This window comes from Neovison vison, chromosome 4 (assembly GCF_020171115.1).
Source record: "Neovison vison isolate M4711 chromosome 4, ASM_NN_V1, whole genome shotgun sequence".
Taxonomy (NCBI): domain Eukaryota; kingdom Metazoa; phylum Chordata; class Mammalia; order Carnivora; family Mustelidae; genus Neogale; species Neogale vison.
The window spans coordinates 77,026,367-77,052,867 of NC_058094.1; the positions used below are offsets into that span (position 1 = coordinate 77,026,367).

At 37.4% G+C, this 26,501-nt stretch overlaps 1 pseudogene; it reads right to left on the bottom strand.

Moving 5' to 3' along the window:
* Nucleotides 1-803: 803 nt before the first annotated feature.
* LOC122905347 overlaps nucleotides 804-26,501 on the bottom strand; it is a 31,426-nt pseudogene continuing 5,728 nt past the window's right edge.

Consider the following 26,501-nt stretch of genomic DNA (forward strand, 5'->3'; position numbering starts at 1 on the left):
CCAAAAAACAAAAACTGTAGATGGCACTGTATCAATAAATAGAGAATAAATTTTAGTTACCAGCCAAATAAAGTTTAGTATTCTGTTAAAATGTGCATTTAAAGCATTTAAAGAAAACACCCTGGACAAATCCATTTGTGTTTATGGAAAAAGGAAACACCCTCATGATGCATAATTGTGTCCTCCTTTGCTTACTATTCTTCAGATCTTTTTGTAGGATCCTTCTTGCACATATGGCAGTCAGTGAAGTTGTTTTGAGTGACCCATGGTGTGTTATTAACAAAGAGAAATGTCTTTCTCATTCTATTTTTTTTTTCATTAAACTTTTGTGTTAATGGGTCTCAAAATTCTGTGACAGATTTTTGGTCAAGTTGTTTCCATTAAAAAATATTGATTTTAAAAACTAATAACTTAAAACTGCTCCCCCCGTACGCACAAACAAATGGTCCGCAAAACACTCTCCTTTCCTTCTGAAGGTTTGGCGAGGCACTGTTATCATTAACCAGTCTTCTACTATTAAACTTAAATGGCCAATTGACAAATAGTTCTGAGACTGTTCTGCCACCACTGATTAAGACTGGGGTGGGGGCGCCTGTGTGGCTCAGTTGGTTAAGCAGCTGCCTTCGGCTCAGGCCATGGTTCCAGGGTCCTGGGATCGAGCCCCACATCGGGCTTCCTGTTCAGCGGAGAGCCTGCTTCTCTCTCTCCCTCTGCCTGCTGCTCTGCTTACTTGTGCTCTCTATCTCTCTGTCAAATAAATAAATAAAATCTTAAAAAAAAAAAAAAAAAGACTGGGGTGGCAGGTATTGGGGATATTATTTACTTAGCCTTCTGAGCTTTCTGGGCAGACTCGGTGACCTTGCCAGCTCCAGCTGCCTTCTTGTCCCTGGCTTCAATGACACCCATGGCAACCATCTGTCTCATGTCATGAACAGCAAAATGGCCCAGAGGAGGATAGTCAGAGAAGCTCTGAACACACACACAGGCTTGCCAGGAACCATATCAACAATGGCAGCATCATCAGATTTCAAGAACTTGGGACCATCTTCCAGGTTTTTTCCAGAACGTTGATCTATTTTCTCCTTCAGCTCAGCAAACTTGCAAACAATCCAGCACAGGTGCATATCCAGCACTGATTTGGCCTGGATGGTTCAGGATTATCACCTGAGCCGTGAAACCAGCTGCTTCCATTGGTGGGTCATTTTTGCTGTCACCAGCCACATTCCCACTACAAACATCTTTGACAGATACATTCTTGACATTGAAGCCCACATTGTCCCCAGGAAGAGCCTCACTCAGAGCTTCATGGTACATTTCAACAGACTTGACTTCAGTTGTAACATTGACTGGAGCAAAGGTGAACACCATGCCAGGTTTAAGAGTACCTGTTTCTACTCGGCCCACAGAAACAGTACCAATACCACCAATTTAGTAGAGGTCCTGGAGAGGCAGATGCAAGGGCTTGTCGGTTGAATGAGTTGGTGGCAGACACAATCCCGAGCTTCAGGCAGTGTGGTTCCATGGGCATTTCCATCTTTACAGGTGACTTTCCATCCCTTGAACCAAGGCCTCTTAGCATTTGGCTCCGGCATGTTGTCACCATTCCAACCAGAAATTGGCACAAATACTACTGTGTTGGGGTTGTAGCCAATTTTCTTAATGTAAGTGTTAAATTAACTTCCTTAATGATTTCCTCATATCTCTTCTGGCTGTAGGATGGCTCAGTGGAATCGATTTTGTTAACATCAGCAATTAGTTGGTTTACACCCAGTATGTAAGCCAGAAGGGCGTGTTCACCAATCTGCCCATTCTTGGAAATACCGCCTTCAAGTTCACCAACACCAGCAGCAACAATCACAACAGCACAGTCAGCCTGAGATATGCCTGTACTCATATTTTTGATAAAGTCTCTGTGTCCTGGGACATCAATGATGGTCACAGAATACTTGTTGTTCTCGAATTTCCACAGGGAAATATCAATGATGATATCATATTCACATTCACTTTCAGTTTATCCAACCCCAGGCATAGTTGAAGAAGCCCTTTCCCATCTCAGCAGCCTCCTCCTCAAATTTTTCGATATAGATCAGAGGACCAGTAGCAATAGACTTGCCCAAATCTACATGTCCAATGACGACAATGTTTTTGGTGACAACTCCAAGAGGTTAGTTCTTGCTCTTCTTACATTTAGCTCTTATTACCAGGCTATGAGGTGATTAATGGAATCTTTTCTTTTTTTGAGACAGATGAGAAATTTGTATATAGAAATCCAAGAATCATAGGAATTATATGGTCTGATTCCATCAATGCTGCTTAAATATTAAGATTAATTTCTAAATAAAAATAAATCTAAAAGCATCAAATTATAAGTATGGAAAAATATAGAAGAAAACCATTTAGCTGGTTATAAAAAATAGCTAATATTTATTGAGTACTTACTCTATACCTAAACCTGAGTTAAGAACTCAAGAAAAATTCTTATTTGACAAAGGCTACAAAAAGTAGCTTTATACTGTAGTATTTAATCTTGCTTTTTTCTTCATTAACCTGTTATATTCAGCAACTTAACTGGGTTGAAAATCAAAGTTTTCTTTTTAAAGTCTTAATTATCTACGAGTTACTATAAACTAGAGTCACTATGTTTCATCAATTCTCTTGTATTAATCTGCATTAATCTTGCATTAATCTTGACTCTTCCCTTTTTTTTGAAAGCATCTTCCCTAGGTGAGGCATACCCTGTTCAATTCCTTCATTTTTATTTGCTGGAGCAACTTTTTATCTTCACATATCCCCTTTCTCGATCCTCCTTTGCCTTTTATTCCTGTGTATGTATTATCACTGCATCATATACATGCCATACGCCATATATATGGCATATATATGTGTATATACACCTATATATCCTATAGTCATACAGAATAGCTGACTAAGAGAAATGGAGACAGAAAATTACAATGCTTTTGTGGAAGACATATTCATTCTGTGGGAAATTGGTACTTTCCAATTTAATTACTTAGGCTACCTTTTTTTTTTAAGATTTATGTATTTATTTGAGAGGGAAAGCATAGGTGCATGAGCATGGGTGGGGGAAGGCAGAGGGAGAAAAGCAGACTCCCTGCTCAGCACAGAGTCTGACCTAGCGCTTAATCTCATTACCCTGAGATCATAACCTGAGCTGAAATCAAGAGTGGGACAGTTAACTGACTGAGCCACCTGGATGCCCCTTAGCTTACTTTTGAAAGCATTTTTAAAACTTTATAACTTTTAATCTTCATACTATGGAATATATGGACTAAACTTTAAAGTAAAAATTTGAGTCATAAGTGAAATTTGTTATTAAATGTCACTGCTAAATAACTGGTTTCATCTGGACGCAAACAATAGAAAATGTGTAGGGGAAAGCTAATTCTAGAATATTCTGAATGTAGATGCAAGGACAGCTGAAAATGTTCTGGTTTGGCACAGTAAGATGGTCTTGAGTAACAATTCGAACAAGAACGTTTCCTTCCCAGAGTCCTAGAGAGAGAGATGGGGAAAAGTCTGGAATAGAGGCTGTTGAGAAAAGACAGAACAACTGAAAGAAACATAATTTTCAAAAGTCTTTTTCTTTCCAGGGTTTTGGTACACGCCTGGCATTCTTCTGGTTTCATCCTACCATTGAAATGGGACTCGTTCTTGCATGGACCTGCAATATAATTAGGAAAATGCAAGGTACTCAGAAGCAAAATAATTTTCTCTGTGTTATCCAAGAGAATAATTTACAGAAAATGCCAGTTTAGTTAAGTGACATAGATTGTGCTAATTCAGCTGGATAGAGTAAGGTTGACAGGAATAATTTTATAAAGGAAACAGAGCAGAACTATCATTTTGTCAAATAGAACATTTGTAACTACATTCCTAAAGTAAAGCACTTCATAATGCTTGAATCAGAATACCACAATAGCAAAGAAATACATGGTGGCTTGAAAAAAGACCTTTTTATTCAAAGTATGGGCCAAAGACCAACAGCAACAGCTCTGTGTCTTCTGAGAGCTTATTAGAAATGCAGAAGAGGGACGCCTGGGTGGCTCTGTGGGTTGAGCCGCTGCCTTTGGCTCAGGTCATGATCCCGGAGTCTTGGGATCGAGTCCCATATTGGGTTCCTTGCTCGACAGGGAAACTGCTTCTTTCTCTGCCTCTCTGCCTGTTTGTGTGCTCTCTCTCCCCTTCTCCTGACAAATAAATAAATAAATAAATAAATAAATAAATAAAATCTTAAAAAAAAAGAAAAGAAATGCAGAACTAGCATTTGCATTTTAACAGATGCCTAGGTGTTTCTTCTGTGTGCTAGAGGGAGAAGATTTAGAATTCCTAATCTATTTGGGGGAGTGAAATGCATGGAGGAAAAAAGAATGCCTTTCTAGCACCATTTATTTATTTATTATTTATTTATATTTATTTATTTATAAGATTTTATTTGTCAGAGAGAGGAAGAGAGAGTGCACTCAAGCGCACAGCCAGGGGGAGCTGCAGGCAGAGGGAGAAGCAGGCTCCCAGCTAAGCAGGGTGCCCAATGTGGGGCTGGATCCCAGGACTCTGAGATCCTGACCTGAGCCAAAGAGAGACACTTAACCTACTGAGCCACCCAGGAGCCTTCTAACCCTTTTTAAATGGGTGATCTCCACAAAACTGTAGCTTGTATTATTTATCTTTGTACCACTTATACCTAGTAGTAGCTGGTCTAAGATGGCAATAAAATGTTTGCCGAATGAGTAAACTAGTTAATGATCCTCTTTTAAACTGTCTCGGACATAGGCAAGGTTGAGATACACTGACAGAGAGAGGTTTAAGTCTCCCAGGCTGGCATTTTGTTATAGCAGCCCTAGCGAACTAATACAGATGAAGAGATCCATCTGTGAGGTATTTCCCCTCAGCAGTTTGAAGATCCCCTCCTAAAGCTGTGCAGAATTAGCTGGAATAGTTGACCATTGGACAGTGTGGGGGTCAGGGTCACTGACCCCGCCCACAGTCAAATATCTGTGTGTAACTTTTGACTCCCTCCCAGATTTAACTACTAATAGAGCTGTGTTGATCGGAAGCCTTCCCAACAACATAAACAGACATTTAACACATATTTCATATGTTATATCTATTATATACTGTACTCCTATAATAAAGTAAGCCAGAGAAAAGAAAATGTTATTAGGAACATCATAAAGAAGAGAAAATGCATTTATAGTACTGTATTTATCCAAAGAAAAATCCATATTATCAGTGGACTTGTGCAATTTAAACCTGTGTTCAAGGGTAAACTGTAGTTGTTTCTGTCTTTTCCCTCTGGCTTCCTTAATATTTTTTTATTTTATCATTTGTACCATATTCTAACTGAATATTTTCAAATCTTAAAACTTCTTGTGTTTCTGGAATCTAAGGCTTTTCTTCTAGTAATTTTTGAAAATCGTCATTCTCTTTTGAAATGTACTGTTTTCCTCAATCATTTCCAGTGTCTTCCTCCCCAACTCTAGTTATATAGATATTCTTCCTTTCTGTCTCCAACTTTCTGTCCCAATTTCATCCTAATAAATCCTTGGGTTTAGGGGTCATTTTACTAACTTTATAGCTATTTCTAATAATAATATTAATTGCTATTAATAAGTCAATTTAATTTTTAATTTTAGTAGCTATATGTTTTATCCCTGGCATTCTTTAAAATGTTCCTTTTGAACACTTTTATTCTTTTCTCAGGTCTCAAGCCTTCTGTTACTTTCAACATAGTTTTTATTTTATTTATTTTATTTTTCTTAAAGATTTATTTATTTATTTATTTATTTGACAGAGATCACAAGTAGGCAGAGGTAGGCATAGAGAGGAGGGGAAGTAGACTCCCTGCTCAGCAGAAAGTCCGATGCAGGGGCTGGATCCCAGGACTCTGAGATCATGACCTGAGCCAAAGACAGAGGCTTAACCCACTGAGCCACCCAAGCACCCCTCAACATAGTTTTTAAAACCATCTTTCAGTTTGCTTCTGTAAAGTAAGCTGTTGTAGTGCTAAGCCTGCTGGCTCACTCATGGTTCCTGTTTGTTCAAGTGCGTCACCATGTTTTATTGTACGCGGTATCTTCAGGATGGGTTTGTCTGTTAGGCATGAAGTCTGCATTACAGGAGCAGTTTTGCCTTTTCTTCCGCCAGGCTTTCCAGGGATGTTACTGGTGAAAGAGCAGTTATTTATTTATTTTTAAAAATTTATTTACTTATTTATTTATTTATTTGAGAGAGAGTGAGCCAGATCATAGACAGAGAGGGAAAAAGCAGACTCCCCGCAGAGGAGGGAGCTGGACAGTGTGGGCTTGATCCTCACACCTTGAGATCATGACCTGAGTCAAAGGCAGTCGCTTAACTGATTGAGCCACCCAGGCACCCCTAAAAGAGCAGTTTTATGTTGACTTCTCAGCCTGGAGTTTCTCCCCCAATGTAGAGGATATAGGTAACCATTTTTGAAAAATTTCAAGGGTAACTCTTTTTCACACTGCTCAGAAAGAGCACATTCTTCATAAGTCAATGAACAAACTTTTTACAGATCACTGAAGTGCTGAGTATCGTAGGAAGGGTAACTAAGTATTTTTGTGTGCATCTGAGTATTGACTGGCAGCCATTTTCTTACTTTCTTTCCTTTTTTTTTTTTTTTAAAGATTTTATTTATATATTTGACAGACAAAGATCACAAGTAGGCAGAGAGGCAGGCAGGGAGAGAGGGAGAAGCAGACTCCCCGCTGAGCAGAGAGCCCAATGTGGGGCTCGATCCCAGGACCCTGGGACCACGACCTGAGCCGAAGGCAAAGGCTTTAACCCACTGAGCCACCCAGGCACCCCATCTTTTTCTTTAGAGAGAAAGAGAGCATGAGAGGGAGGAGGGGCGGGGGGCGGGTGGAGAGAAAGAGAGAGAGAGAATCTTAAGCAGTTTCCATGCTCAACACATTCCAATGCAGGGCTCGATCTCATGACCTTGAGACCATGTTCTGAGGCAAAATCAAGAGTGGAGCGCTCAACAGTCAGAGCCACCCAGGTGCACCTCCAGCCATTTCCTCATGTAATAATCCTCCATCCACCGCAGCAGCACTAGCTTACGTGCGGGCTCCACATGTTCTCAACTTCATATTGTGAATTTCCTTGTTATCTTATGTATATTGATAACACTTACTGTAATTTCTCAGAATTCTGCTTGGTGTATTATATGTATTTCAGTTTGCTGTCTTTCTTTTATACTGTTTGTATTCATCTGGTGTTTAAATATTGGAGCTCCTGAAATCAAGTTTGGGTGCATACATCATCTGTTCTGTCTGGCAAAGTTCCCTGGGAGAGGGCAGGAGGCCAGTTCTGATCTGTAGTCCCTCCCAGAGAGTTTACAATGAGAGGCGGGAATGAGTCTCAGGCAGGGAGACCCATGCACCAGAGAACTACTGTTTGGCCATTACCATGCGTGACCACACCACAGACACTGCCTTAGGAAAAAAGGATGGAGGGACGCCTGGGTGGCTCAGTTGGTTGGACGACTGCCTTCGGCTCAGGGCGTGATCCTGGAGTCCCGGGATCGAGTCCCACATCAGGCTCCCAGCTCCATGGGGAGTCTGCTTCGCTCTCTGACCTTCTCCTCGCTCATGCTCTCTCTCACTGTCTCTCTCTCTCTCAAATAAATAAATAAAATCTTTAAAAGAAAAAAGGATGGAAAGAGACAGTGGTCCTCTAGATCCTTCATCCCTCCTAAGAGGTTTGGAGAGAGAGCCTGGAGTAATAAATGCCTGATTTAGCTGGCCACTGATTTTTAAAAAATATTTTTAAAATTTTTATAAATTTATAAAGTTTATAAATTATATAAAATTATGTAAGATTTATAAATTTTAAAATAAATTTTTAAAAATAAAAAAATTATTTATTTATTTGATAGAGCACAAGCAGGTGGAGTGGCAGGCAGAAGGAGAGGGAGAGGGAGAAGCAGGCTCCCCGCTAATCAAGGACCATTAGAGGGCTTGATCCTAAGACCCTGGCATCATGAACGAGGCCAAAGGAAAACGTTTAACCTACTGAACCATCCAGGCACCCACTGGCCACTGATTCTGGGGCTCTGCCCTGCCCTGATTATTACTCAATGCAGAATAGTCTGTATTTCATGGGTAATTCTGTCCTAAAAGGGGAAGCAATGATCACCCTAAGACAACTCAGGAAGAGGCCAGAGTGTTGTTTAGAGCTTTCTTCCAAATTTTCCTCTGAAGCTGCCTCTGGTGGTCTTGTGCTCAGGTTGCAGGTGCTCAGGTTGCAGCCACACACGAGTCCTGACCTACGTCAGTCTTTTTTTCTTTTCTTTCTTTCTTTCTTTTTTTTTTTTTAATTCCACAAATCCTCTTCTTTTTCTGTCTTTTGTCTCTTCAGGTTCAACTGTGAAAGAGTGAGCCAGCAGCCCATGTTTATTTGATATCCTGATAGAAAACTATGATCTAGTTTACCACTTTTTATTTCTGGCACCTGGCTATTTCTCTTGACTCCTGCTATTGTAGGTACACATGAAAGGTCATTACATGTTATTTGATGTTGTAGGGAATTTAAGACCTGAGGGTTTGGGGATTGGCATAGTCTTGGAAATTTCTGGAACCAAAAGTTACTTTAATCTTTTCAAATCTGTTATAAGCCTCTTTGTGTATTTGATTTGGCTACGCTTCTTCTTTCCAAATTTTACATGAGATAATTGTCAAGTTGACCTAACATCGTGTGGGTCATATACACGGTTTATAATAAAGCCTATGAAACTTGAAAGAAGCAGGGATATGGCAAAGAAAAGTTAAGAAACTTTGTCCCAACATGATGAGAGCATAAACAGGGTTTCTTTTATGAGGTAGTGATTAAGTGATTAAGAGTGTGAGCTTTAAAGTCAGAATTTCAAGTTGGATCACGTGCAACCTCAGTCACTCATTAACTACATACACTTGAACTAGATGCTTAATTTCCCTCAGTTTTGGTTTGTACAGCTGTAAAAGTGGTTAGTAATTGTACCTACCACATGCATTGATGTGAAGATTAACTTCTATAATAGGCACTTAGTACAGGGCTGATCATACAGTATCTAATTAAAAATGCTCATTATTTTTATTATGTTTTATTATGTTTTTCTAACCTAGAAAAATTGGAAAAGATGAATCAAGGTGGTGGGCAATGACTTTTTTTGGTTTTCCCTATAAAATCCCATCTACTTCCATGCCCTGCATTTAAATTTACATTTAGAAGGGGACAAACCCAAGTATTATTTATTTATTTATTTATTAAATTTTTTCAATTTATTTATTTTCAGGAAAACAGTATTCATTATTTTTTCACCACACCCAGTGCTCCATGCAATCCGTGCCCTCTATAATACCCACCACCTAGTACCCCAACCTCCCACCCCCCCGCCCCTTCAAACCCCTCAGATTGTTTTTCAGAGTCCATAGTCTCTCGTGATTCACCTCCCCTTCCAATTTACCCCAACTCCCTTCTCTCTAACACCCCTTGTCCTCCATGATATTTGTTATGCTCCACAAATAAGTGAAACCATATGATAATTGACTCTCTCTGCTTGACTTATTTCACTCAGCATCATCTCTTCCAGTCCCGTCCATGTTGCTACAAAAGTTGGGTATTCATCCTTTTTGATGGAGGCATAATACTCCATAGTGTATATGGACCACATCTTCCTTATCCATTCGTCCATTGAAGGGCATCTTGGTTCTTTCCATAGTTTGGCGACCGTGGCCATTGCTGCTATAAACATTGGGGTACAGATGGTCCTTCTTTTCACGACATCTGTATCCTTGGGGTAAATACCCAGGAGTGCAATTGCAGGGTCATAGGGAAGCTCTATTTTTAATTTCTTGAGGAATCTCCACACTGTTCTCCAAAGAGGCTGCACCAACTTGCATTCCCACCAACAGTGTAAGAGGGTTCCCCTTTCTCCACATCCTCTCCAACACATGTTGTTTCCTGTTTTGTTAATTTTGGCCATTCTAACTGGTGTAAGGTGATATCTCAATGTAGTTTTAATTTGAATCTCCCTGAGGGCTAATGATGATGACCAAGTATTATTTAAATGCAAATTCTCAATTTTCTCTTTCAGCCTAATAGGCTGATTTGCAGCTTCTATAATATGTTGTAACTTAAATAAGCCAGAAGGACTTTAGAACTTTTTAAATATACTGCATTTATTTAGTCTAATGATGATTTGGAATTAAGACATGGATCTTCCTGGTCTAGTGATTCTATATATATCTTACAGGTTTTACATTAAAATTGCAAAAACAGCATATGTGAATATTGCCTGAAATAGTAAAAGAATATAAAAATATTAGTTATTATTATTATAACATCTACATTAAATAACATTATAAAACAGAATTATGTCTTTCATATATATATGTATATATATTGCTTAAAACAACACATATCCTCTAACAGTTCTAAAAGGTAAAAAAGTATATATTTAAATATATTTAGGATTTAGGACCGAAATTCTCATATTACTAAATGGGGGTGAGTTTGAACAATTTGTCTTGCTTAATGATTGGTCAGTTTTTTATTGATTTTATAAATAAATATATATTTTAAGATATTTTAAACATCACTTGACAAATCTGTGAGTCATTTATTTTGATGTTTGAGAGGGTTTAGGGGATTTTCACTCTGGGCACAATGGAAGAACAAAAATGAGATTCACACGCTTGCCTTACAGAACTAAAAATCTCAACAAAAGGTATGAAAGGACCCTGGCTTCGTTGATGAAATCAATGAAAACAGTATTTTTCAGGGATTGAACAACAGGGAGCTCAGGGTAGTGGCCCCCAGTGAAGGAAAACAGACCAAGTAAGCCCTATGCTTATCTGTGTTTTTTTCAACCTGTGGGCATTCAGAGGGTCCTGAAGCAGGCGGGGGCAGGCCTGCAGTGAGGCTAATGGTTGCCTTAGCAATAGTGGTAAATTGAAGGAGGCACACACTTGCAGGGTCAGGCAAGTGCAGAGTTGCCTGGAGCATGAAGAGTGTGGAGGTGTTCAAATATTAGTGAGACCCAAGTGACAAGAATTTGCAGAGTCCCAAAGAAAAGGAGATGATGTAGAAAGCACACGCATGGCCTGGCCTGCCCTCCCCAATTGCTTATGGCCTGGTACAGTGTAGACACCACAAATGTATTGCTAGAAGTCCCTTTCTTGAGTAGGAAGACTTGGAGGCGATCATTGGCCTGCCTTCCTTTCACTTTCCTGAAGCAAAGGTGGTATACTGCTGTTGGGTTTTCTGCAGTCTGAACTCTGTCCAAATACAGCACAGAGGGAACTGGGATTTGGGGTTCCAGCCAGCCAGCATGAAGCAACCTTGCTGAGCAGCTGGAGCATTCAGAGGACATCCGAGCCATGCCATTACTTGGTTTTAAAGACTGTTCTGGGCTCACCCCAGTGAAATTTCAGAACTCGTTTCAAAGGAGGCTCATCTGCATGCAAATTAAATACCTGCCAGAGCAAAACTTAATAGTCTTTGAAGGAAGTTAGCAAGACTAGACACAAAACAATATAATATTAATAGTAATAAGCATCCTATTAAAATTGCTAGACATGTGAAGAAGCAGGAAAATGTGATGTGTAAGGAGGAGAAAATTCAGTCGATGGAACTGGACCAAGAATGACAGAGATGATGGAATTACCAGATAAAGTTTTTTAAAAAACTATTAAGAACATATTCAGATCCTTAAAAGAAGATACTAAAATAAAGAAGAAAAAATTTTCATTTAATTTAAGATAACTGAAATCAAATAGACATTTTCTGACTATACCAGATTCAAATAAAAAATAAATAATAAAAAAATATATAGGATATCAGCAAGTGCTAGAAAGTTAAAAAAAAAAAAACTCAACACTTGGGTCAAAGAATTCATCACAAGAGACATTAGAAAATATTTCAAACTTAATGATAAAGAAGGCACAATATATCAAAATTTGTGAGGTACAGGTAAAGCAAAACATATAGGAAATGTTATAGCTTAAATTATTATGTTAAAAAAAGATTAACATTAATAATCTAAGCTTCTGGCTTCATAACCTGGAAGAAAATACACTAAACTGAAAAAAAAAAAACAGGAAAACATAGAAAGAGGGAAATAATAAAATAGGAGCTAAGATCCATAAAATAAAAAATTGGAAATAATAGAACTCTGTAAATTCCTTTAGAAAATAGAAGTTGTTGGGGGTGCCTGGGTGGCTTAGTGGGTTAAAGGCCCTGCCTTCGGCTAAGGTTACAATCCCAGGGTCCTGGAATCAAGCCCCACATCGGACTTTCTGCTCAGTGGGGAGCCTACTTCCTTCTGTCTCTGTCTCACTCTGCCTGCCTCTCCACCTACTTGAGATCTCTGTCTGTCAAATAAATAAATAAAATCTTGAAAAAAAAATAGAAGTTGACATTTTCAAACTCATTTTAAGAGTCCGTCACGAATTTGATAACAAAATCAGACAAAGTCATTGCAAAAAAACTACAATTTGTAGTTTTGTTTATAAGCGATGAATTGCTAGATTCTACACCTGAAACTATTATTGCATTGTATATTAACGAGGTGAATTTAAATAAAAAACTTGGGAAAAAAGGAAATGAATTTGATGTTGATCAAACACTTAAACACCAAAACTCAAACTGGAAAACTTCTTGAAGAAATGTTCACAGTCTTGTGGTATGCAATGATTTCATAAGTACATAATGCACATACCATAAAACAAATAAATTGAACTTCAAAATTAAAATTTCTGCTTGTTATAAGACACCATTAAAGAAATAGAAAAGCCAGACACAGAGTTGGCGAAACTATCTGAAATGCATGTATCTAACAAAGACCTTGTATCCAGAATATATAAAGAATTCCAATAATTCAGTAATCAGATAACAACCCAATTAAAAATCACAAACTAGGGTGCCTGTATGGCTCAGTGGATTGAGCCTCTGCCTTCGGCTCAGGTCATGGTCTTGGGGTCTTGGGATCGAATCCTGCATCGGGCTTTCTGCTTGGCAGGGGGCCTGCTTCCTCCCCTCTCTCTCTCTCTGCCTGCCGTTCTGCCTACTTGTGATCTCTCTCTCTGTCAAATAGATAAATCTTAAAAAAAAAAAATCACAAACTATTTAAATATCAACTTTACAAAAGAAGATATAAGAATGGCCAATAAGTACATAAAAAGATGTTCTGCATCATTTGTCATTATAGAAATGCAAATTAAAACCATGAGTTACCACTACATACTCTCTAGACTAACTAATATTAAAAAGAAATAAAAAGAGAGATAATACCAAGTTTGGGCAAGGATGTGGAGCAACCGGAACGCACACTACTAGTGGAAGTGGAACTGTAAAGTGTTATACCTACTGTGATGGTTAATTATATTTGTCAACTTGCCTAGGCTAAGCGATAGCCAGATATCTGGTTAAACATTAGTTGTGGGTTTGTCTCTGAGGCTGTGTCTGGAAGAGATTAGCATTTGATTCAGGAGATTGAGTAAAGATCATTCCCACCAAAGCAGGTGGGTATTATCCAATCCATTGAGGGCCTGAATAGAAAAAAAGGTAGAGGACGAAAAAAGTCAATTTTTTCTCTGCTTGCACTGAGCCATTCAATTTCTCCTGCTCTAAAATCTCGGTGCTCCTGGTTCTCGAATGTTTGGACTCAGACAGAGATTTTCACCATTGGTTTCTCCTTCCATTTCAAGCCTTTGGACTAAGGACTAAATTACAACACTCGCTTTCTTGGTTCTACAAACTGTAAACAGCAGTTCATGAGACCTCTTGGTCTCATAACTGTGTGATCCAATTTCTATTGTAAATCCAGATAGACAATATAGATAGCTATAGATATGTAGGTACAGAACAGATGTTGATATAAACATATGACCTATTGTTTTTCCCTCTGGAAAATTCTTGGACAAAAGTTTGGCAGATTCTTATAAAGTTAAATATACAACTCCAGTAATTTCACCCCTAGGTATTTGCCCCAAATGAAAAAAATATATACACACACACACACACACGTATATATACCTATCCATATACATATATATCTCACATGGATGTTTGTAGCCACTTTATTTATAATAACTAATAACTGGAACCAGTATAAATATCCATTTATGAATGTGTAGAAAATGGTAAATAGATGAAGAATTATGATGTATAGTTATACAATGGAATGCCATTCAACAGTAAAAAGGAATGACATCATGACATGGATTAATTTCAAAAACATTACTTTGAGCAAAAAGCCAAAAGAATAGAGTACATAGTACATGATTCTATTAATACATTATGAAGTAAATAATAGTAACTGATGGTGATAGAAATCAAATGGTGGTTGCCTAAGTCTGGAAGTATGAGAGTTACTGTCTGCAAAGGTACATAAAAGAAACTTGTAGGTATGCTGGAAATGTACTAGATCTTGATTAAGTTTCTATGAGTGCATATATTTTCTCAAAATTAACTGAACTGTAAACCAGAGTGGTTGCATTTTAATATATATAATTATATCTAAAATTTTACTTAAAAATAGATTTGTTTTTCAGATTCCACTTCTGAGTGGAGTCATATGCTATTTGTCTTTCTCAATCTGCCTTATTTTACTTAGCACGATAACCTCTAGGACCATCTATGTTGTCTCAGATGACACAATCTCATCCTTTTTATAGCTATGGAATATGTATATGTATATATCTCATCTTCCTTATCCATCTATCTATTGATGGACACTTACATGGCTTGCATATCTTGACTATTGTAAATAATGCTGCGATAAACATAGGGGTAGATATACCTTTTTGAATTAGTGTTTTCATTTTCTTTGGGTAACAGGACTTGTGGTGAACATAGCAATATATATATATATACACACTTGTCAAATCACTAAGTTATAAACCAGAAACTAATGTAACTTTGTGTGTCGGCTGTATGTAAATAAATACATGTTTTTTCGTATCTAAAAATTTTTAAGACAAACAACTTGATTAGAACTCAGTAAGAGCACAAAGTCTTTTTCAGATATATATAAGTTTGAAGGACTATTATTCTCAGCATAAAAATTTAAAGTAAATTTAACAGTTCTTGTCTATTACGACTTAAGGTCACACTTAAATTTAACAGGCTTCCTGTGGCAACACTAAAAGAGAAATTCGTGTTTTTTTGTTTAGTTTAGTTTTTAAGTTTTTATTTATTTACTTAACACAGAGAGAGGGCAGAAGCAGGAGAAGCAGCAGAGGGTGAGGAAGAAGCAGGCTCCCTGCTGAGCACGGAGCCCAACTTGGGGCTTGAGCCTAAAACCCTAGGATCATGACCTGAGCCAAAGGCAGATGGTTAACTGACTGAGTCACCTAGGTGCTGCAAGAGAAACTTGTTTTAAAATATTTTCTGTATTATGGATTTAGTAGAGTAATGTGTGCTCATCCTTACAAGTCAAACAGTACAGCAATCTATACAAAAATAAACAGTCCCAACTATACCAAGTGTATGCCTAGTCCTCTCTCTCTGATCTTCAACACCAAACCTTGAGAAAAACAATGTAAACTATATGCCCCATATTCTACCATACTCCCTCTATGTTCACCTAAACACATACAAGCATCCCACTTATATTAAAGAGGTTTTTTTCCCCCTTGCTTACAAAAATGGGATCATTTTCTCTATAATTTAGAATATATAGGTGTGTATATAATGTACATATTCTGTATAACTTGTTTTTCTTTAAGGAACATACTTTTAGGGGCACCTGGGTGGCTCAGTGGGTTAAGCCTCTGCTTTCAGTTCAGGTCATGATCTCAGGGTCCTGGGATCGAGCCCCGCATCTGGCTCTCTGCTCTGCAGGGAGCCTGCTTTCTCCTCTCTCTCTGTCTGCCTGCCTCTCTGCCTACTTGTGATCTCTCTCCGCCAAATAAATAAATAAAATCTTGGGGGAAAAAAAAGGAACATACTTTTAACAGATGTTTAAATTAATACCAAGAAATCCAACTTAAATTTTTTTAAAAATCTATATAGTTTCCCAGAGACTGGATAGACCCCAGCTTATTCAACCAATCCCATACTGACAGACATTTAGATTTTTTTTAAATTATGCTATTACTAAGGATGTCCAAATAGTGCCAAGTTTGTAGCACATGTTCAGTAAATACTTGTAAATCAAGGAGCGAATGCTGGAATAAACATCCTCGTACTTAAGTCACAAGATAATGAGCACTTTAAACATTCTTTTTCTTCTCTACTCCATTCTACCCATGGTTTCACCTAACCAAGTCATAGGTGTTTAAGTGAAAAGAGTGCTTTTATTTTGTTTGTTAAAGTCAGCTCCAAATTATATGGGGAATGTCAATGCTTAGAGAGAACAAAAGCAGGACTGCTCTGGGTGAATCGGAAAATTCCACCTTCTATAGCAACTCTAGAGTCATCTATCTCTGTGTTTCTAGGGGCGAGAATTGGAAACACAATAGTCTGTGACTCAGACTCACAGCACCTTCTGCACTAAATCTAGTTGAACACTATACTTGGCATTTTTCCAAAATTACTTATATGGGATAGCAAGGTGAAGTATTATGCTTTTTTTTTTCTAAATTCTCTTTCAAATGTAAATATTTACATTGTATTTCTAATGTTTATCAATTATATCCTTCCCTTTTAGAAATTAGAAGTGACACTGCATAAGAATCACCAAAACTCTGGCTTAGATATTTGTAAATTTATGAGGAGCATTTTTGCTCAAAAGTAATCTCATAGCCAAAACACGCAGTATGTTAAAAGAGTATTATAGAGGGCACGGCTTGCATGGAGCACTGGGTGTGGTGAAAAAATAATGAATAATGTTTTTCTGAAAATAAATAAATTGGGAAAAAAAAGTTAAATAAAAAAAAAGATAATAAAAAAAAAGTATTAGAACCATTTCAACTTAGACATCAGCCTCAAAAATACTGTGTTTCATACGGAACAAAATTGTCAGTCTAAGAGTATACAAAATCTAAAAATATTTGTATCTCTATTTGTGCCATAGTAACATAAAATATATTTCAAGTAGCTTTCCAATAACTTCCATTTAGCCAAATAATTATCAAGAGCTTTCCTACCCCAACTGTTAACAAGTGTTGCAGCTTTCTGATAGGTTCTATAAAATTCCATAGAACCAATAGATTATGCACCTCTAAAGTATGCTTGTCATCAGGTATCACAACAACGCTCTTACTAGCAAAATTACTGTGGCTCCAAAAAACAGAAACAAAAACAAAAAACTTATGTACATGTTTCTCACCTAGCAGTACGCGTCATACAAGAACGTTCATAGAAACCCAGATAGGGAATACTTTGTTAATAATTACAGTGAGATAAGTGCATCCTCATAAGAAAATATAAAGTTCCTTTCCACTTCTGTCACAAAATCCAAGCTTTGGGAGTCAGAATTTCTGTAACTATTATATTAATTTTTACGTTAGATGGAAATTTGGATTCTAGCAATGTGAAAATTCGATTATAATTGCATTCTAAAGATCTGTAACTGAAATGATATGATATGCTGTTGCTAGTTTTTCCTACCATCTCCTATTGACAGAACCAAATTTCATGAATTATTTTTTTATTAATTCCCTAGAAAATTAAGGATTACACATAATTGATATCTCTTTCATGAAAGTGATGCTGAATATCTCAAGGAAACAAAAATGTAATATGTAAATTGTCACATTTTCTGCTAAAGAGGCATTGTCCTAAGCTGTGATTCTTTGAGAAGGGGCTATGTTTTAGTCATTTTTATATCCTTAGCCTCTGACGCTGACCTTCTGTGAAAGTGTTCAAGAATCATTTAAAGCCATTTACTTTATTAAAGGGATGACTTTCTCTTCTTATGACTTGCATTCCTATTAACACCAACATGAAACATCATAATTAAATAATTGTTGACACTTTGATCGTATTGGATAGATTTTCGAAGTAGCAGTATACAATAGTTACATCTTTATTACTTGGTAACAATGGTAACAGTCACATCATTGTCCTTTCCTGTCACTGAGTCATCTTTTCATGCTATCATCAATGCCTCAGTCATTATAGAATCTTGGAGCCCCCAGACTACATGCAATATATATGGCAACAGATGTGTTTGTCCTAGGGCAGAGGATGCACATTGTGTCCATGCAGAAAGTAAATGGAGATGGTAATTTGTGGATTAGTGGACTATTCTGCCTGCTATAAAAGCATTCAGAAGAACGAAGTGTGTTGTCCTTTAGTCCTTGCCCCTCTTAGAGAATTGGGAACTTTCGCTTTTGAAGTGACTTGAACTGTCCAAGGGCTCAGAAGGATCTCAGAAACTCTGAGACTGAAGAACTGACTGGGGAACAAAGTATGAGAGGGACAGGTTGCCTCAAGTGAAGATCGGGGCCTACATTCCATGCAGCTTATAGGAGGTCAAAAACCTGAGTTGATGGGAGCTGCAGTAAAGACCCCTGTTCTTTTGCTAAGCACTTGGGTTGGGGTCACATGTCTTTCCAAGGACCACAGAGGTTTTGCTTTCTATTCACTGAACACTGCAAAGTTTACATGGCCCCTACTGCTTGTGGAACCCCAGGCTGAGACCAATAAAATATTCTTTAGGTCAGGCTTCTCATCACGGTGGAGTTCCAGAGTTGGATTTGGTATGAGCTTTTAAAACAAAGCTATGGGATCTTTTCTTATATACAGATGTGTATATTTCCTGTTATTTTCAGTATGGTTTTATCAGGAAAAACCTTTGGTTAAAGATTCAAAAAATACTTGGCAATCAAATATATAATAATGGCGCCTTTCTCACCATGGTCCTGAGACTCTATGATATAGTTAGTTCTTTAGTGGCTAAGCAAATTGAATAAAATACATACACTCCCTGTTCTCCTAGAAGTTTATAAGTAGAATCTGTATGGACGTATTGCCAGTCTATCGCTAAATATATTTAATATTTAAGATCTCATATAATGCAGGGTTTTCATACTCCTAGAAGCCATTCTTTTCTCCCCAACAATGTTAAAAAGGGGTTCCAGTTTTTTTCATTCATTCATTCATTCAACAAATATATAGTATTGATTACTATGAGTAAGCACTATTTTATGGGATGGGGATATAGCAATAAACACAACTGTCCTTATAGAGCTTACACTGTAGTAAACAAGTACACATAATATACATACAACAAATAAACATATTAATATAATATAGAGATAAGGAATATGAAAAAATACAGCAGAGTAAGGAAATAGAAATTCCTTACTGAGGAATGCTGAGAGGTACAACTGAAGGTAGGACGAGCACTGAAGACTTCTTGACATAGGGTCTGAATACAGATGGAAATTCAGCAGCGTGCAAGGCATGAGAAGAGTGGCTGCAAGACCATTACTCTTGGCAGAGTGGACAGCAACTGGAAGAACTTTCAGAATAAAATAAGCATGACTCGTGTGAAGAACAATTAGGAGATACTGTGTCTGGAAGGCAGTAGTTAAAAAGAAGCATACAGAAGGTAAGTGTAGAGTCAGGGAGGGAGCCAGAGCAAGCAGGTATTACAGGTCAAGGCACAATTTTGGATTTTGGGGAGAGTGATCTAGGAAGTCATGTGAACACTATATTATAGATGAACAAGAGTGGAAGCATGGAGACCAGCTTGGAGGCCAATGCATAATCAACATTAAAGATGACGATGGTAGGCGGCAATGGAAGTGGGGAAAATGTGTATATATGACCAAACTTGCTGGTAGAAAAGCTGCGGAGAATGAGGGAAAGGGAAGAATCAAGAATAAATGCTGAATTTCCAGCCTGTATACCCAGATGAATAGAGATGATTATTTACTGGGGACCCAGGAAGGAGTTGGTGATGGGTGGCAATCAAGTTCTGATTTGGAAGAGTTGTCTATTGGAGGATATGTCAAGTAGATGGATAGGTACACAAGAGAAAGCTGGTGAGGAGCTCAGGGTGTTTAAATCTGAGAGCTCTGAGGAGGACCTCCACGCCTGAGTGGAGGAATGAAAAATAGAACACAGCCAAAGCTTGGGTCCCCCGCGGCTTCCACATTGAGAAGGCAAGAAAGAGCTACAAATGGATGAGAAGAAAGCCAGACCAATGCAGTCCCCTGAAGCCAAGGGAAGAAGTGCTTTCAAGAGGAAGACATTCAGCTGTCTCAAAAGCTGGTGGCTGAGAAAAACTGGGCTTGTTAAGATTTGTCAAAGTAAATAGTTAATAATAACATGGTTTTAGCAAACCTGCAGGTTCCAAGCCCGATTGGACTAAGTTGAGGTAAAAATAAGGTAAAGAAGCAGCAACTCGTAGAGCCAAATCTTTCCAAATGTTTTACTATAAAAATGAACTGTAAAAACACTGGGATTCCTAGTGGAATATCAAGAGTCCAGGGTGATTTTTCTTTTGTTTTATTAAGAAGAAGGCAATTACAGCATATTGGCATATTGACAAGATGACTCCAGCTGAGACGGGAGAGAGATGAGTGTGTCTGGGGAGTCAAGACCTTGAAGATGAGAAAAGATGAGATGCCCTGGGTACGTTTGGAAACTGGCAACAAAAGAGAGTCTATCGACCAAATCAAAAATGCAGACGGTCACTCCTGTGTTCAGGTCCCAGTAGGGTAGTGGGTTGAATGACAAGGACACCAGGATATCCTTTTTGGAATCCTTCTAGTTTGTAACTGAAACAAGGACAAAGTCCATAGACTGGAGAATGATGGTAGGGAAGGGGACTTCTAGAAATGTGAGGAGAAGGGAAGTTGTGAAACTGTTGTCTCACAAAGTAAGAAAGTAAATTGATATGGGAAATGCTTTCCTCTCTCTTTCCACAGCCTCTATCAAAACCCTCAAATAATAAGAGTCACAAGTGAAATCATCATCTTTTTCCCTTTACTCGGAAAGTGCCATAGTTGCCTGGCCAATAGCCTTCCTCCAACTCCTCTCTTGTAGTCCTGAGCTTGCCTCCTGCACTACTAAGGTTGAAATCCTAGAAACTAGCTTTCTGATTTCCTTTTCAGGTGAGGCTTTGCTGATGATCCTTTTCTGGCCAAGGAGACTTGAGGAGAGATCCATTTGGGGGATTGGGAACTAGGATCGTTCTTTGACACCTTTTCTTCCTTGATAAGAGTGAGATATCCACAAAAGAAACTGCTGGTATCTTGCAAGTTTGGGGTTCAGATAAGTGGAGGTGTGGTCTGTGGCTGTGACCCCCAACCTCCTAGGATGGTGAAGTGAGCAGAATCAGAGAGGCACCCTCCAGCCAGGTGAGACCTCTGCCTTGCAAACCTGCTGAAGCCCCAAACCTGGGATTTTTGCAGCTTTAGTTTTATTAATGAACCTCTGTTGTTGTTGTCATCTTAAGATTTTATTTATTCATTTGACAGAGAGAGAGAGAGAGGGCACGTGCGTCTGTCCACAATCATAAGCGGGGGAGGGGCAAAGCGGAGGGAGAAGCAGCCTCCCTGCTAAGCAAGGAGCCCACCTGCCCCACAGGGGTGCTGGATCCCAGGATCCTAGGATCATGATCTGAGACGCTTAACATCTGAGCCACCTCAGGCACCCTAATGAGCTCTGTTATTGAAGTCACTTATAATTCAGAATTCTTTTTCTTGAAGCCAAGGCATCCCAACTGATACAAATTTGAACGTGGGTACAGTTAGGAAATGATGCCACAGCCAAGGACACTCAGAATATTCAATAGACCAAACTCACAATTATATGCGTTTTTAAGTGATAAAAGAGTAAATCAAATGGTTTAAATATTTTGAATTCTACTGTATTATGTGACTAGGAAGTCTAACACGCCCTGTTAGGGGAATCATTAGGATTTTATCTTTAAGTTTCACAGTATATCACACAAGGTCTAATACAATCATAGCCTAAATTTACTCAGCTTATAAATACATACAACCTATAGCTTAAAGTCATGATTTGAGTAGAGGAGAGATCCCTGTCTCAGGTAGACACCAGTCTAAAATACCTTAAATTATCACAATTTTAATGAAGAAATGATTATTATTGCTGTTGAGATTATTATTATCAGCAACCACTAAGCTTAAGAAGATCTAAATTTGGAGGAATATAATGACAATGTTGAGTGCCATTAACGAAAAATTGTATTTTTCCCTAATCCTTCCCTATTCCTCTGCTGTGAGTAGGTTGCCATTGTCAGAATATATGGATCTTTGTGGATTTTACAGGTCAATATTTGTCTATGCCTGTAAACCTTTCATTTTAGATTTGTTAAAAAAAAAAAGTGATATGGTTTGTGGGGATGGGGATTAGGAAATTTATTACAAAGAAAACTTGAACTGGTATGAGATGGGTTTTCTAGCACACTTGATTACTATCTCAGCATTCCTAAGTTTCTGATGATGAGCAGAACATTGTAATTCTGAACCTGCTGTGATCTTTAGAATGCCTTTTACAAGGAAAAAAAAAAAAGGCTTATTCATTACATTTAAAGATAAACACCTTTTAAAAGGAATGGCTTCCTTCCTTGAAAAGTGTTATAAAGTTACTTTCAATCTCAAAAGAAATTACCTAAAGAGTTGGAGAAGAACACAGCGCCCTTATTTTGTGTAATGAGTTAAATTGTGTCTGCAATTGAGTGTTTTTTAGCTCTATCCATTGGAAACAGGGCAGAAAGAATTTATGTAAATTCTAGTTGTATGAATTGTTGTTTCTACTGCTATCAGTTTATAAGCTGATATTTTGTGTACTTGGTCTTCATGTAGTATCCCATTAATGTCAAAAATATTTACATCAATTGAATGAGAAGGGAACACATCCATGTGTTTTCTAAGAAACAGAGTTAGCCTAAAAATACCCACCAAGAAAAATCAACAAGAAATTCTGGACAATCAGCACTAGCATTAGTCCAGACTGTTCTTTTTTTCTGCGTTTATATTTCCCAGATTAAATTTTGGAGAACGTGATTGGTTGCAACAACAGAGGAACTCATGTTAAAATTATTTTTTCATAATACTGTTTGTGTAGTATCTGTTTGTGTGGCTAATTAGCAGAAACATGGAAGTTTTAAAGGTTGAATTGTGACCATTCAAAACTAGAACAACCAGTAGTTTCTGTACCTCATTTCCCTAGACAGAAACATTTTATAGGCATTCAGTTCAGGGGAGGCAAAGTCTCAGTGGACACAATTAAATGTGTTTCTTTTGCATTGATGATGCAAGATCACATGCAACCTGACCACGTAAACATATTAAGTCTATAAATGTCTAACATAAAATCACAGATGTAGCAATACATGTCGAATTATTTAGCATCTATATCTTTTAACTAAGTTCATTTCTTAGAATTATCATCCTTGGAAAATACTTATGATAGGTACATAGATTTTGCTACACTGGTATCAGCATTAAGAACAGCAAAAATAGAAGATTGAAGGAGGATTCTTAAATAGCTAATAAAATGAAATTTGGCTAAAAAAAAAAGTAGAACCATAAAGTTGGATACTAAGCAGACATTAAAAATTATGAAAAAAATATAAATGACATGGAAATAGATTTGCAATATATTGTTAAGTACAAAAGGAGGTTACAACACACTATAAAACACTATGCACATTTGTGTATTATTGGATTAATGACTATCTCTCCCATCTGGGAAATGACTTTGTTTTCCTCATTACGGCTAGCACAACACCTGACACATAGTAGTCACTCAGTAAATATATATATATATATATGATTAGTGAGATACATAATTATAAATGAAATAAATGACATTTTTTGTTTTGTAATTTTTATTATCTTACTTTTATAAATACATTATCATTTATTTTACTTATTTATTTATTTATTTATTTTTGAGAGTGGGAGAGAGCAGGGAGAGGGGCAGAAGGAGAGGAAGAAAGAATCTTAAGCAGGCTCCACACCCAGCACAGAGCCAAGCACAGGGCCTGATCTCATGACCCTGAGGTCATGACCTGAGCTGAAATCAAGAGTCAGACGCCTAAAACACTGAGCCACGCAGGTGCCCCCAAAGCTCTATTTTACAATGCAGTTTTGCCATACCAATATTTTACATAACACCTCTTTCTCCTGTGGTTTGGAACAATATAGGTTGCTAATTCAAATGAGATTAACTTCTAATATTGCAAATGGAAAAGAGATTGACAAAGTAAAAATAAGGTAGAAGGACAACACTGAATAAACCTGCTGATGATCTTGTGATATTTGTATTTATTAAGTTCTTAAATCAGCCCTGGACGTTTCTGGTTTTACATTTGTGTTAGCAGAGGTAAACCAAAAATGTGAATTGAGCTCTCAGAAAGTTCCTGGACAAGATTTCTTCTTTATATTTGTCAGCTACTGTCTTCTATTGGCTTTCTTTAAAATTTTAAATCAATTTTATGGATTTATTACACTGATTTCAAACACATAGTACAATGAGTTTGACAACTGTATGATATATACTCATGTAATCACAGTCAGACTCAAGATTTAGTATATATTACCCCTCACATTTTCCCATTACTCTTTCCATTCAACTCCCCTCCATCAGGACGGCTCCCAAGCATCCCCTGATGGGTTTTCTATACTTAGACTTTCACTTTGCCTATTCGAAAATAATGTAAATGGAGTCATACAATATGTGTTTTTTGGGTCCGATTTCTTTTATTCAACTAATTTTTTGAAATTTATCAATATTGTTGCATGCACAGAAAGTTAATTATATTTTTCTGTTGAGTAATATTCTGTTGGGAAGATACAGTTTCTGTGATGAATTCACATTCGATGTATCTAACAGTTGTTTCCAGTTTGAAGCTTTATGATTAACATTTCTACACAAATTTTGGGTGTGTATGTTTTCATTTCACTTGTATAAATATGAACATCTAAGAGAACAATTGCTCATCTGTATGCTGAGATGTGTTTAATTTTGTAAGGAATGACTGTATGGTTTTCCAAAGAAATTGCAACATGTATGTGCCCTTCAATAAAAGAATGGCCAGTTGTGCCACATTCATGCTTACTTTTAATATTTTGTTTTTATTTATAACAATTCTGATTGGTGATACACTGGTAATTTGCTGTGTTTTCATTTTCATCCAAAATATTCATATATTCCTCCCCTTTATTCTGTTAAGATGATGAATTGTATTGGTTATTTTTAAACATTAAGCCAACTTTATATACATGAGGTAGACTCTATTAATGATTTATTATCCTTTTTAGATACTCCTGGGTTCAATGTGTTAGCATTTTGTTAAAAATTTTTACATCTTTAGATGTAAAGACACGGCTGTGTCTTTGTCTAATTTTGCTATTAAGATAAATTTGGTCTCAACAAATGAGGAGAGAGGTATTCAGAACTCTTTTTTTATGTGAGACAGTTTTTGTGTAGGATTAGTATGATTCACAAATGAAATCAAGGTTGTTTCTGGGGCTGGGTTGTTCTTTGAATATTTTCAACCAAGAAATCAAATTTTTCATAGATATAGTATTATTTAGATATCCTATTTCTTCTTCTCTGCATCTTGGTAGTGTATTTTAGGGAATGTCTTCATTTCATCTAAGCTATTGAATTTATTGGCACATAATTGCTCATAATACCATATTATTCTTCAATACTTATAAGATTTGCAGTGATAAATCCTTTAGATTTTTTTTTAAGATTTTATTTATTTATTTGACAGAGAAAGACACAGCAAGAGAGGGAACACAAGCATAGGGAGTGGGGGAGGGAGAAGCAGGCTTCCCGCTGAGCAGGGAGCCTGATGTGGGGCTGGATCCCAGGACCCTGGGATCATGATCTGAGCCAAAGGCAGACACTTAACGAATGAGCCACCCAGGTGCCCCTTCTTTAGATTTCTGACATTGCTCATTTGTGTTTCCTTTCTGGCTTACTTTACTGGTCTAACTAGAAATGTATCAATTTTATTTATCTTTTAAAATAACCGGCTTTTTGTTTTACTAGTTTTCTTTCATTTATCTGTTTTCTGTTACATTGATTTTAGACATCATTATTTCTTGCCTTCTCCTTTTTTGGATTTAAATTGTTCTTTTTCTCACTACATTACGTCATTGATTTGAGATCTTTTGTATTTTTTTTCTTTAAGATTTTATTTATTTATTTGACAGACAGAGATCACAAGTAGGCAGAGAGAGAAGAAGGGAAGCAGGTTCCCTGCTGAGCAGAGAGCCTGATGAGGGGCTCGATCCCAGGGTCCTGGGATCATAACCTGAGCCCAAGGCAGAGACTTTAACCCACTGAGCCACCCAGGCGCCCCTCTTTTTGTCTTTTCTAATATAATCACTTAATGCTATATTCTGCCTTAGTTATATCACATAAATTTTTTTTTTAAAGATTTTATTTATTTGACAGACAGAGATCACAAGTAGGCAGAGAGGCAGGCAGAGAGAGGGGGAAGCAGGCTCCCTGCTGAGCAGAGAGTCCAATGCAGGGCTTGATCCCAAGACCCTGAGATCATGACCTGAACAAAAGGCAGAGGCTTAACC